General features: G+C 45.8%; 1 protein-coding gene across 1 annotated transcript in view; it reads right to left on the reverse strand.

Annotated features, from left to right (window-relative positions):
- Positions 1-14,607, reverse strand: part of MGAT4B (alpha-1,3-mannosyl-glycoprotein 4-beta-N-acetylglucosaminyltransferase B) — a 50,848-nt gene that overhangs the window by 35,487 nt on the left and 754 nt on the right. The gene's annotated exons all lie outside the window — the stretch shown is intronic.

Genomic DNA, 14,607 nt, shown 5'->3' on the forward strand with positions numbered 1-14,607 from the left:
CCCAAACTTCTGCCTCACTCATTTCTGTCAGTCCCTCCTCAGTTTACTCTGCAATTGTCTCTGCAATTCCCACTGAAAGACAGGACACAATTTAAAGAACTTGAGCTGTTTTTCAAACTTGAATGGTCTCTACCCAGAGGAAGCCATGCACTCAAACACACCCCAAGAGTCTCAGTCCTCAGACATGCTGTGAAGTGGGAGCTTTAGCTTTTCTCCATCAGCAGACTGAAAGCCCATCAAACACAGTAAGGCATCAACCTGTCTCTGGCCATTCTCTACTTGAGACTTGTTCTATCTTTTCAAAAGCTCTTTCAGTTACACAATCAAAAAATTCCTTAAGGACTGTATCCAGAACAGCTCTAAAAATTGTTTGTACTTTCCCTGAGAGCTCACGTCTACTTATTGGATGGAGGAGCCAAGAGGAGAGAACAGATATTTCATGGAGCAGACATTGCACATAAATATTGTCCCTGACACACATGTGCTGTGAATACAATTGCATCCTTACATCAATTACTCTCCAGAAGCCACATTTATAGAAGTCAAATAAATAAATGCAAGTTTGAAATAAAAAATTATTTAAATTTCTAGCAAGCCACTTCACCTTATAACCATTCTTTCCTGTGACACATTGTGCTGGTTCCTATTCTAATAACACATTCATGTACCTGCATAGGTACAAAGGATGTGTACAAATCACGTCTTGCAAAACAACTGTTGGCAAAGAGCAGGATTTGAGTATTCATTACTCACTGCTCAACAGTTACATACATTTTAATTCTGACCTCAAAACACAATTTGGACCATGGCAGATGTTTCCTACAGCACAGGCTGCCTTTGGATGAGATTTAATTCAGTTTGAACATGGCAGCAATGAAGAAAGGGATTTAAACATTTTCTGCTCATTCTCCAAGCTTAATGCTGCAGAGGTAAAAATGAGGGAGGACTAAATTGAACGGCTGAATTTGCTCTTTCAGCCTCAGCTCTGGATCCAGACCAGCCAGGTGAGGCTGCACCTCCCTGTCACCTCTGTGACACCAGCCTGTGTCAAAAAGAAATTCAATTATTTTAATGAGGTTCTGCTGAATGCACACTGGTGGAACCAAGAGAAGAATAACCTCTAGTTTTAAGCTGCTTCATTTTCATCAGAAGGGGACATATTCCTCTGCAAACTCTTCCTCCTCTCCCCTTGTTACCCTGAGCAGCTCCTTCCTGCTATTCTACATCAATAAGTAGATCATTACTTCACTAGCAGCACTTAAAATCTTCTGTAAGGTAAGATCCAATTGCAATTTTAAATCCACATAGTTGCCCACACTGAAGAGCCCTGAAATGCTCTTAACGAGTTGTGTGCTCAGGGATCAGCTCTTCACACATCAGCGGAACAGGCTTGGGGAGTGACAGCTGCTTCCATAGTGCACAGCCAGTGGAGCAGTTTAAGGGGAAGAGAAATGGTATAAATAATTGAAATCACAGCAAGAAATGTAGGCAGAGCAGAGGGAAGGAGGGCAGCTCCAAAGGAGCTGGCAGCAGGAGAAGAGATAAGGACTTCTCCTGGTAGCCAAACTAAACACAAGTGCATGTACAAAACCACACCTCCTTGCTGGTGTGCTATGCCACACACCAGCAGACTAAAGAATTTCTTGACCTTTTCTGCACTGGCTAGTAGTGATCTGAATTCTACCCACCTACAAGCTCTCTTGTCATCTTCCCTTTCCTCCTCTCCATGAAATCCTGAAGTCTGATGCAAATGAACCCCATGTAACATCCCAGCACTGCAGTGACCTTGATAACCAAACAATGCTGACGAGTCAATGCGGATTTCAAATTCTGCCACTGACAAGCACCTCACCCACAGGGACCCACTCCTCCTGGACCAGCCTTTCATGGTGAAGCTCTCTGAGAGGGTTCCCAGAGCACCCAGGACATCCAGGGCACACTAGAGAGGATCCTGGTCTCAGCTGGGGCCTCAGAGCACCATCAGGTCACCATCAGGGGTACCTGCAGAAATGGCCACCTTTGGTTTGCAGGCTTGCAGAACAACTAACCAGCACTCTGGAACAACAGAAAAGTGCTGAAAGGTTCAATCCCAGGAGGAAAACACCTCCTTTAATGACCACAGCCGCTACAAAGGGCTAAAGGCTGTAATTTTGCCTGACCTTTAACTATTACAGCAATATTCCTTGACCTGCATTTTAGAAGTTATAAACAGACAGCACAACCCAGGCTAAGGCGATCTGCCACTGTCTTGACAGATTTCCAAAGAGACATGAAATATCTGCCTTTCTGTGTGTGTGCATCGTGCAAGTCACTTGAGAGCTGTGCAGACATCCGGAAAAACCCACAGTTTCTCTCTGGGTAGTGCTCACCCAAGCAGGAGATGGCAGGAGATCATTTTTAATGCTCTGTGGAGGTAACACTTGGCATAACAGCCCCAGGAACAGCTCCATCACAACACTGGGTTGAAGAAAGGACACTTCAATTAGCAACTCAGCTAACCAGACACCTTTAACGGAGCAAGTAATGAGATTTCTTAATGAGTGGTTCATCTGAAGGGTGTGCAGTGATAGCAAGACCCAGGTCAAAATGCTCATCAAGATCTCTGTGCAAGTCACAGGTGCGTAGGATGGAGATCTTATTTTAAACAGCAATCAATTGATTTTAAGGAATCAGCTGTTGGACCTTGCCAGACTCCTCTTGAAGAATGTCAGTCTTTTTAGACAAAAGCCTCCACCAGGCATCACTGTTAAGTTCAGCCCTGTTTCTAGAGCCACAGGGCATACAACTGTGATCAGAAGGCGAAAAAACCTTGATATTGACTCTTCTGTGTGAGCATATAAATTTAAGAGCTGTTGTTCAAGAAGCATGTCACCAAAACAAAAAATGACCACAGTTTTAAAACATGACTCGTTTCCTAAAGAGCCTTCCAGAGGCCGCAAGGATCCCACATATCCTTTTCTCTACACACAGCCCTGCTTGCAAGTGCCTTATCAGCGTGTGCCCAGCTGCACATCACACTCTTGGGGCAGCCTACCTGTCCCAAATCCAAGCCTGGTATGGAAGGGCTGAGCTTCATGTGACCCTAAGGATATCCTCCAGTTGGGACAGGCAAGTGACAGCTCACAGTGGTGTGAACAGCAATTCTGGTATCAAGAGCAACTTACAGTTCACAGCAAAAAGAGACACACAAACCCCTTGGATTTCAGCACAAAACTGGCCCTTGTAACCTCTCTCTGCCACATGAGGGAGATTGGAAACCCAAGACCACCTTGGACAGGACAGAATTTCTTCTTTGACTTCTCACTAAGAACAAGGAAGCCCTTCTGTACTTCTAAAGACAACTGAGCCTTAACAAGGCTGCCATGCCAGCAAGTAAAGATGGGAACCTTGTGGTTTCAGAGGGTCTGCTACTGAGAAGCTGCATTTGGGCACTCTCCAAATGAATGATGGGACTCTTTCCCTGACAAAAGAGCCACGAACAGCATCTGTCCTCTGGAGTGCAAAGGAATGGTGCCAACTGCCAATTCTCCTCTTCCAGCTGGAGGACAGCTCATGGGCAACCGTCTTCAGCTGAGAGCCTCCAGATTGCTCCTATTGTGGGACACACAGCCTGGCTCACCAAAAGAGGCTGCAGCCAGCTCAGACATGCCTCAGTTCATTGGGGAACACTTGATGTGAGGCTGGAAAGAAATGGCTCTCTGACAGCTGGAAAATGCAGTTGCCTAAGCTGCTGGGGGATAATGAAGAATCAGCCACTTCCTAGAGGTGATTTTCTGTCACCCACACTATTAGAGGTGCCTTTGTGTCACCCTTTCCTCTGACCACGGGGTCTCAGAGAACAGTTTCTGTAACACAAAGCTTTGAACACTGTTAACTGAGCCAACCCCCTCTAAATGCCATGGTCTCAGCCACTACAAAACTGTTCCTTTCTCTTTCTGCCATCCTCCATTCCATCCACGGGGTGTCCATTAGATTCAAACACAAAGAGCCTACCACAAGAGCCTCATTAGCTGACTGTACAACTGGATTTGTTTTGCAGCACAGCGCCGTCCCCCACACTGCAAGGCAGAGTTCTTGGGGGGGGGGAGGGAAATGGATCAATTTAAAAAATACCTTGCACACCTAAATGTTACATGCAGCTCTTCTGTTGGACTTAAAACAACAGCATTACCATCTGTAAAACAGGGGAAAAAAAACCCCAGGTAGTCTCTCAAAACAGCAGACCAAATGAAAGGAGAAAAAGATGAAGGGGGTTTCAAATCTGCCCTGGAGAGAATGTGTGTCACAGCTTTAACCTGCTGTGGGGAGGGGGAAAAAAGGAAACAGGGCAGCAGAGACCAGAAATCAGATTTATTATGACCAACCAGGTAGATAAAAGACAGATGATCACTAAGAGAGGATGGTTGTGTTGGAATCGACCAGCTTCTGAAAATGTCTAGTCAGCTTTAGCATTTGATACACATGAAATCGGTGTCCACACAAGAGTATTCTCCTGAAAGGATGGGATTTAATGCAGTCGAGATAATTATCTAGATCCTTCTTTATCCCATTAGTGGTTTTCATTCGCATCCTGGAAGACCATAAGCGGATTGCTCAAGAATTATTTGCCATCCGCTGTTTCAAACCCGATTGGAATTATCTTTATACCTCAGTATGAAGAAAAGAGATTACATCCCTGCCAGGGCTTGCTGGAATGCCCTCTTTTCTGAGGCTCCCCTTATCATTCTTGTTCTATAGGGTGATGAAAAGAATCAGAAAATAATTGTCATGGACTTCATTTTGCCCTATTCTCCTCTTCCTCCCCCACATATGTGTTTGGGAGGAGGAGTAGGAGATGCTCTTCCCGTTGCATCCCCTGCAGGAGATGCATCACTGCACCTGCCGAGAGATGAAGCTCAGCAAGACTTACTCATCAAATTACCCAGGACAGGATCCAAAAACGCTCCCAGCTTCCTTTTGCACCACGATCCACTAATAAAAGAACAAGGATGAAACTGTTAAAACCAATTAAACATTTCACTTGATGCATGAGCAGGAAGTGGGATTCAGTGCACTGGAGATCCCAGGGGCGCATGCCAAACGTCGCCTCCCGTGCTCTCCAGCAATCTATGTCACTGTGCAAGCTCTGCTGGAGATCAGGCCAACGTCACTCAAACATCCAACACACCCCTTGCTTCAAGGCCTGAAATAACAAGAAGACAAAATTCCTCTCCCAGACACTCTAACTGCCTGCCAGGTTTTGTATTAATGGAAGAATTACATCTCCATCCAGGTATGGCAAGGACACAGCTCATCTCCTCATGGGCAGCTGTGACTCTGACCAGCAGTGAGGAAAGATGCCTGGATGCCACAAACACCATCCCTTTCCTTAAGGAACGTGAATGGGGTAGGTATTCAGACCTGACATGAATAGGAATGCAAGTATTTTTTAAAGAATTGTGCTTTATGGCTGTGTAATGAGATCTGTAGGAGAAGTATCTCTATAAACAAGTTATTAAAAGGGGTAGGAGGGACACAATAATAGCAGGTGCCAATTACTCAGCTCCCAGCAGAGACTTTTCAATTTCTCACCTTCCCCCAAAGCAAGATGTGCCTCTGTATGGCACCACATTCACTTGCAAGTGTGAGACCCTTTGGAGTGTGGCTTCTCTCCCCCCCAGCAGAGCTCCATTGCCACCAGAGGGCTGTCCCTCGCCCCACTAGCCCTGCACCAGAGCTGGGACCAACACACCACAAAATTAATTTGGAAACTGAATAAAACCATATTTTTATTTGACTTTAGAATCTGGCCATTCCTCCCATCAAGAGGAACAGCGAATTAATGAGCTGCCTGCAACTGCCAGGTTTGCATCTCTGCAAGTATCTGCTTAGTTTTGCGAACAAAACACCAGTAATGATTTTGTTATTTTAAGATGGCAGCATCGTTTCAGACAGTAAATGTCCACCCTGGAGCTGTCAAAGAGACCCCATCCTTTAAAGCAAACACACCAAGGTAACGATTAATATTACAAAAGTAATTCAAGCCTCTAAAATCATTGTTTTCAAGATCAGCAAATAATTACCAAGGCCTTCAACAATCAATACCCAAGATAAATAGAAGACTAAATTGCAAAAGAAACAGAAGAAAGTACTTAATATTTGCCAAACACATGCCAAATACACTTTTTCATGGTAACCAAATACTTACAGTAAATAGATATTTTAGCTCACTGGAGAGACACTTTCAGAAACTAATAAATTAATCCAATAAAACAGACAGACAGGGTGGAACCAGACATTAACGAAACACAAACTGATCCATACTGAGCCAACCCACAATCCATGTCCTAATTATGCTCATCCACCACTCTGAGCACTTACCTCCCCCACCCAGGTCAGCTCCTTAGCTCGGGGAAAATACATGTTTAATGTGGATTCACTGGCACAACAAAGTGGAGAATTTCAGCCATCAAATGACAAATCTTGTGCTTAGCCAGAATTTGCATTTCCAGTTTTTTTTCCTAAATACTTCTCTCTCCTCAAAGTTAGCAACTTAATCTCTTTTTAAACACAATTTTCACTTTTCCTTCAATTTAGTTGAAGTTCTGTATGTGAAGTGCAGGATGAGCTCCTGCTGCCCATCAGCACCAGCCACCCCACACGTGACACCTGTGAAAACGTCCCCAGGGCATATCCTCACTCTGGGGTCAGGATGGTTTGTCCTGGGGGCTGTGCCTGGCCTCACCACCACTCCAGGGACCCATATGGACTCAGAACAGCCCCTGAAACTCAGTACAAGCACCAGCACCATCTTCTTCCCAGGCAGCTTCTACCCAAAATCATTGCTTGGTGTTAACGAAGCCACGCTATCAGGTAAGTACCTGGTAAAGTTATTCAAAAAGTGGGTAACTTGAACTGGTCAAGATTAAGAGAGGGAAGACATGGGAAGATCTCCATCCTGGTCATTTTCTACAATATCAAAGGAAGAGGAAAGGGAGGAAACTGAGGGAAATAGAAGACAAAGAAATGATATCAAAGCCAGCTCCAGAGAGCGCAATGAGAGATGGCACGAAAAAGGAATAGTTAAAACATGAAAGGCAAGATCAAATAGAAGTAAAAGATCACAGTCTGGGCACAGAGCAGAGGGAGGGGAGACCACCCCAACATTTCTGCCAGCATTAACTGAATAATTCATCTGACAGGTACTTGTCTGTGGTTGAGTCGGAGAGAGCTCAACCACCACCAGATCCATCCATTCACCCAGCAAAGGACACAGACAAACACTGCTGTTGTTTTTCACATGGGGACACACCTTGGGGACACTGTGCAGCAGCTCTGCTCTCCTGACTGTCTTTTGGGGAGGAATAAAGAAATTTAGTTCTCCCTCAGAAATCTTCTCCAGCTTCTGTATGAAGTTCTTGGTACTGGCAGGGCTGGCCTCACTACTACACTTTGACTAAACCACTACATGTTTTCACTATACAAAATATACGTACAGAGATCTTCGAGGAGCTAATTTCTCAGGACTGGAAGTATTTCTTTGATTATTTACAAGAGCTTCTAAAGGCTACACAGACTTTTGGTACCACAGGCCTCCTCCCTAAGCCATGACATTCCTCAGAACACTGACAATACACAGAGGATGTGCTGCCACGTAAGTACAAGCAGTGAGTGACAAAAAAAGGTCTCCAGGTTGAACCTTCCAGAAAGCTCTTGCCATTGCAGGGAGAGAAGAAAAACCTAAGTGCTTTAAGGCAGACTTGAAAATGTGAACAAGATGGTCTAAAAACTCAATGATGAACAGGTATGGACCAGACAGCAGCACTGACATAAGCCAACACCTTGCTCTTCCCACAGTTCAGCATCCATCCCACTACCAACAACCCCTAAACCACCAGAGTGACAATTATAGCCACAAGTAAATGGACACTGCAAAGCAATAAAACCCATCATGAACATAAAAGACAGGGGGAGATTAATTTTTGCCCAGGAGCTTCTTTAAAGCCTAATGATTTACATTTTAACACTACTGCTGTCCACTTTAATATAAGCAGAAATTAAAATATCTTGCATCAAAGACATTTTTGTGTGCATGTCTAGTCACTTCAAAATACAGATTAACCTTTAGGTAAGCATTTATCCTGCATGTAACACAGGAGGGATAGAATATTTAAACACTGGCAAGGCAGGGGCAGGCAGGAGAGAAGACAGAGTTACAGAGCTGTCTCTGTGCATCAGAGATGCATCCATGCTAATGCACTGATCCTGGAGACTCAAATGTGACTTGACACCGGGACAAAAACAGAAGGAGAATTGGCCAGTGACACAATTAATGCAGAAAGAGATTATTTAATACAGGAATCTGCCACTCCCAGACTTTCCTGCTTTGAAAGGGAAGCCTGACATAAGCTCGAAAATAAACCCAAGAAGGGCACTGCTGAATAAAAAGCCCCCTATGCGTCAATTCAAATGGAAAAGGCAGAAATGTTTTTTTCCCCTCCATCAAAGACAACAATCCTCTGCCTGTATTGGGAAGCTGCTAAGCAGATACTTGATCAGCCCTCCCTGAAAAGCCTCTCCTCCTAACAATGCTAACCTGCCCGCCTCCGCTGAAGCTCTTTGATTATTTTAATACTTTCCACAATCCTTTAATTTGCCCAGTGAGTTCTGCCACCACAGCAGCCCTCTTCAGCCACCCAATCTCCCAACCTCTTGATCTCTGTCTCATGAAAAAGAAAACTCGAACATTAGAATTGGCACAACAATAATATGGAAAATCTTCACCTAGAACATTAAGCATCATCTCCAAGTATTTTTAGGCAGGTGGTTCAGCCTCAAGGGCTTCCTTCAAAGTCCTGGTGGCTGTGGATGCCTGTGCTGAGCCAGGCACCCCAGTAGTGATATTTCTTCGAGTTTCTTTGTACCACAAACAGAAAAATTGGTTCTTTGGTGGCTGGTTTGGGTTTTGTGAACAGGGAGAACTGTGGATAATCCAAGCCTACCTGCAGCAGCCTTGCTAAAGCAATCTCTCCAGCACTTAGTGTCTTCAAGGCTTTCTGGAGATGAGTGGCAGCTTCACTTAAACTAGCCAGCTACAGATGTGTTTTACATTAAACACTAAGTGAATAATCAATGAACATTCAGGATATAAGTACAAATCAATGATTTGTTTTAGATGAATCAAAGGGAATCGCAAATGAGTTTTGTTCTGCAAAAGAAGTAAACCAAGAGAAGTACTTGATGTAATTGGGGGTGTGTGTGTTAACCTCCTCTGACTCCTCCTCTCCTGTGCACTGACACAGACCCTGTTGTCACAGAAGCATGGCAGTGTCCTCCAAAGCCCTGGCACAAGAGATGCCACTGTCCCCAGAGAGCAGATGGGAACTGAGGCATGAAACCAGCCAGTCGATTGTTCCGAGACTGGGAGGGACACAGCACAGCAAGGACATGAATCCAAGTCTATGCTGAAGAACACAGGTTGGGAGAGAGCCCTTGTAACTTTAACTCCATCACACACCCACAGCTCTTAGTGTGGGAGCAGCAACGGGACACAGCAACTGCACACACAATACAGGCCAAGAGCCCCGTTTACAGGCCTTTAAAAAACTGCAAAAAAAATCAAAACAGATATACAGGTGACTCCAGACAATGAACAACTTATTTTAATAAATGCATTTCAACAGATTGCACAGTGCCCCTCGCTCTTGGGATGAATTTGTTCAAGTCACAGGTGAGGTAATTTTACAAATGCTGCTGCATTCCAGCCACCAATTTTACACAATATCTGCTGAGCACCACCCAGGCCACGTAAAGTCTCTCAGAAATGCTCCTGCACACCTTTTTATTCACCATGCATTTTAATGACAGATTTCCAAACTCCATGGTTCCCTAGCCAGGTCCTTGCCTGCCCCTCCTCAGCCCTCAAAAGCACTTGCTGGGTCTCCTGCTGGCATCACTCCTACTGGGAAACGTTTGCAAGGGTTGCTGTGAAGTGATCCCAGCTCAAACCAGGGCTTTCACTCATATCCATTTCGCTGCAGGCAGTGCCCAAGACCTCAAAGAAACTACAAAAACCTGAAGTCAAGCTGGTGCAGGCAAAAGAAATGAAAAAGCAGCGGGAACCCCACATGCCGCAGGACACGGCTCGTATTTAACAATATCAAGCTTTGACTCTGCTGCTTCCAGAGCGGATTAGTGTTCATGGCTTTTATGCACTATAGAAGAAGACTTTGTAAACACACTCACAGGAACATCCCTCCGGGACAAAGTTTGCTTCCCACAGAGGACATTCCTAGTGAGCAGAGCATCCTGCCGTGCGCAGCACTGCACGAGCAATATTTCCTTACAGAGCCTCTGCCTGAGCCCTCCCTGCTGCTCCAGAGCAACATCCACACTGCAGCCAGTGCCCCACAGCCACCAAACCCAGCATCCTGCTCCTCACCACACCCACAGACCAAGGGAGAAACCCTGAGCCCAGACCTGCACCAAGACACCCAGCCAGGATGCATGTGGTGAGTCCTTCAAGGAGCTCTGCACGCCTGTTCTGAAGCACTTCCACAACATCCACAGGAAAAACAGTTCCCACAAGGTGAGCATCCAAAATACCACAGTCACAACTGATCTTAGGGGTGTGAAGCCACCACAGCAAACAGCAACCCCACTTTGCAGGCAAACCTACAGGTGCAGAGTTGGCTGCAGCTAGGGTTTTACAATGGATGCCAGGAGCTGGCTGGCAGTGAGTAACTAGAAATCATTAAAAGTTGACAGAGAAAAAACTTGCCAGGGGAAGCCTGCACAGGCAACATGGGTACAGAGCCTGCCCTGAGCTACACAGCCATACTGAGGACGTATCATGCCAACCTCTACACAGAGCATTTCCAATGGGAGTCTCCTAGAAGGTTCACCACAAGATTTAAAATTTCCAGTCAACTAAAAATCAAATCCCAACACTTAAACCCCAAATATCCTGCAGCACTTATGGCTCTGGCATAGGCTGCAAAGGGCAAAGAGAAGGGCTGCATAAACAGCACATGGCTGGTCAGTCAGTCAAGATAAGAACAAACATTATGGATGAGAACTGAACAGTTTTCATCACTGGAAATGAAAAAAAACCACAACAATTTAATTGGTAGGTTAAATTGTTTGCCTTCATCCCATCTGTACTTGTGACTCACCTAAAGTCATGAAACCTTCTTGGTTTTACTAATCCCTCAGTAAGTCCTGAGTCCCCTGGAGTCCCCACATTTGGCACGTGCACCTGCCTGCACCTTCCTGAAGCCTGATCCTCCACAGTTAAGCCCTACACATCCAACACCTGACACCAGGTTACAAAAGAGCTTTCTGCATGACAGGTTTTGGGAAGTGAAACCATGTTGAAATCTAAAATCAGCAAAGAGAGAATATCAGACTTTGGCCAAGACACCCACCACCATGACGCACGGCACGTGGCCCACCTCCGAGCAGGACGTGATGCTGGACACCTGCTGCTTGGGTGAGTGGCTGTGCTATTTGAGGCTGCCCTTCTCTTTCCACTCCAGCACACTATTTCAAACCCCATTTATAATTGGAAAGAGACAGCATCTGTTTTTGCAGACCATGAGGTCAAAACTTTACTAATAACCACAGCACAGCAGAACACCATTAGCAGGTAAACAAACCCTGAGCTGGTCTTGGAAAAGCAGCTCTAGAGATGGTTTGTTCTGGTTTTTTTTTCTTTCAATTAATTGTTTTGTCCTCCCAACACAGAGTGGGAAGACAAGCAGACTCTGCAATGACTTACATTTTAATATCATATTATTCCCCACTAGAGGCAATGAGGACACCTTGCCAGACTTCGCCAGAACTCAACGACATCAGCAACGCAGGAGCACTGGGAATTGTCTCTAGTCACTCACAGGGCATGACTGATGTTACAGGACTGGCAAACACAAAGCCTATCTTTGAAAAATACAGGTATGGGAATAAGGAGGCAGGGATTCATACAATAATCAGCTTAACTTCAGTTGAAATGCTTAGAAGACAAGGAGAACTTCAGCAAGAGATAACCTTTGTTCATCAAGAACAAATCACATCAAATCTGTCATATTTCTTTCTGTGACAAGGTGTCAGGAGTTGCAGGAAGGGGAGAAGAAACAAAGATTTCAGAGATCTCTGATGGTGTCTGATGGGACATGCCCATAACAACAGCCAGGGATGCAGGGACTGGCCTGAGCTGCCCGAAGGTAGGAGCACCACTGCTGGGAAGACCACCTGTGAATGGAGCACTGCCCTTTGAGCACGGACTGGGGGGGCTCTACTGAAGCATTTTCCAGTGGAACCCATCCCAGATCCAACACTAATTGGTGTTTTCATCCACAACTTGGCTGATGGCAGAGAAAACAGGCTAACTGCCCTGGAAGGCTACACCAAGCTGAGAGGGACTGCAAGCATGCAGGAGGACAAGATCAGAATTCAAAACTATAATTTAGAAGATGCAGTCTAAAAAAAAAAAAAGACGCAGTTCAAGAAGGACAAGCGTGAGGTAATGCAATTTGGTAAGAATAATTAACCAGGCAAACACAAGATAAGGAATGAAAAGCAGGACAACATCTGGAGAGGAATAGTTGAAGGATTGATGGGATAAAAAAATAAACATGAGTCACCTATGGCAAAAGTGAAAAGCACACCCAGTGGGATGTATAAACAGGATCATTGTTTGTAAAAGGTATGAAGTAACACTTAGTCTTCTGAGCAAAAATACAGCAGCAACTTCAGCCCTTTAACCCATGTTAAGCATCACCTCTCACCAAGGATGATGGTCCAGAAGAGACTAAGAAGAGCAACTGCAGAGCAAGAATACATGACCTAAAAAAGAGTGATCAAAGGAATCAGTGTGGTTTAATCTGTATTAGTAAGGGAAATGGTAGAAACTTCCAAATATCTACTGGCCTGCTGCAAAGAAGGACAGAAAGAACTTTTCTGCCTGTTCCCAACAGATGGAAAAAAAGAAGAGCAATCCTGAAACTAAACTGAAGAAAAAGACACTTCTGTACAAATCAGAAGAAAAGCCTAATATGAGGGCTGCTAAATGTCAAACAGATCGTCTGGGGAGCTTAGGAGTCCCTGTCATCGAAGGTTTTTAAGAACAAACACAACAAACATCTGTCAGGAAGGGGTTGGTTATCAGCGATCCTGCGGAGGGCAGGAGATGGACTCAATGACCTCTCAAGGTCTTCTCCAGCTCTGTACTGAAAAAGGGCCTGATAGGTAAATGTCCACAATAGCTGGAAACTGCTCCGCTGACCCAGCCACCCGTGCTGGCCTGACCTGCTGTGGCCACTGCAGCTGACAATCTGTTGCTGCCAGAGGAACACGCGCATCCCGGAGAGGGACAGGGACAGGGGTACCCGGGGGGGGTGTCTTGGCACTTGCATGAGCCACAGGGAAAAGCTGCTTGTTAAAAAATAAAAGTGTGTCAAAGGACAACACAGCCCAGACAGCACAGAGTGCCGAGCAGGGTTGGCCACCCCGCTTCTGGAAGCAGGAGGGGCTGCTCGGAGCCCGCACAGCACTGCATGCTGCTTTTGCTTTATTTATGAGAGGAAGCTGCAAGCAAAGCCTCTGCTCAGTGGTAACCACAGGGCAGTTCTCAGAGCATTCCTCTGCCCCTGCACAACTACTATGGTCATGTACGCCTGTCTGAAAGCAACACACAACAGCAACACCTGGGTATGCAAACATTTTGGCCAGTGATAAATAAACATTTTGGCCAGTGGTGATAAAAATATCAGCAGCAGAAGCAAAGCAATCCACTGGTACAGAAGCAGCACCCCAGCATTGCAAACACCCACCACACAAACCTCTGCAGGAGGCAGCTCTGGTGGGATTTAAATCACCTTAGCAGCATAACAGGAAAGCCTACAGTGATGAATGAGGCAGAGGAGTCCAAGCAGCCACCTGTCAGACACCTGCAGCTGCCAGGACAAGATCCCAGGCAATCCGAGCCTGCTGCCAGGGAAGGGGATGGGTGGGTTCATGTCATCCTGCCCATCAGAGCCAAAAAACCTTCCCCAAGAGCTGCCCCAGCCCTGATGCTGGCCTTGCACTACATGCAAGCTGCACCTTGTGATGGTGCATGGTGTGCCACAGGACTGCAAATCCACCAAGTCACAGCTTATGCTCAGCAGAAACTGCTTCTCACCTGTGGCAGGGAGAGATGCTTCTATAGCAATGGCAGGAGAGAGTCAAGGCCTGGCTGGTCAGACCACATACCTTTAATGACCTCTGAAAGTGCAGGAACTGGAAGAGCTGAGCAATTACCACAGGTGTAGGAGGTTACACACTCATACACAGTACAGGGACACAATTCAGAAGCGACTGTCAGAATTGTCCTCCAGGCTAGAATAAGTCCAGTGCACTGTTTGAGTGCGAGACTGGGTGGAGAAAAGCAACTATTGTGTTGTCAGGAAAAACCAGCAGCAAGCACCTCTGTAACACCTGCACAGGATTCCTCCGCAGCCTCGGCGGGACAGGGCCCTGCACCTCTGCTCTGCAGCTGCCTCCTCAGTGCAAAGCCAGCACCAATACGAGTGTGCTGAAGCCACAGCTGTCACACCTGTCCCACATCCACTGAAGTTACTGGACTCAGCA

This window comes from Camarhynchus parvulus, chromosome 13 (assembly GCF_901933205.1).
Source record: "Camarhynchus parvulus chromosome 13, STF_HiC, whole genome shotgun sequence".
Classification (NCBI taxonomy): Eukaryota; Metazoa; Chordata; class Aves; order Passeriformes; family Thraupidae; genus Camarhynchus; species Camarhynchus parvulus.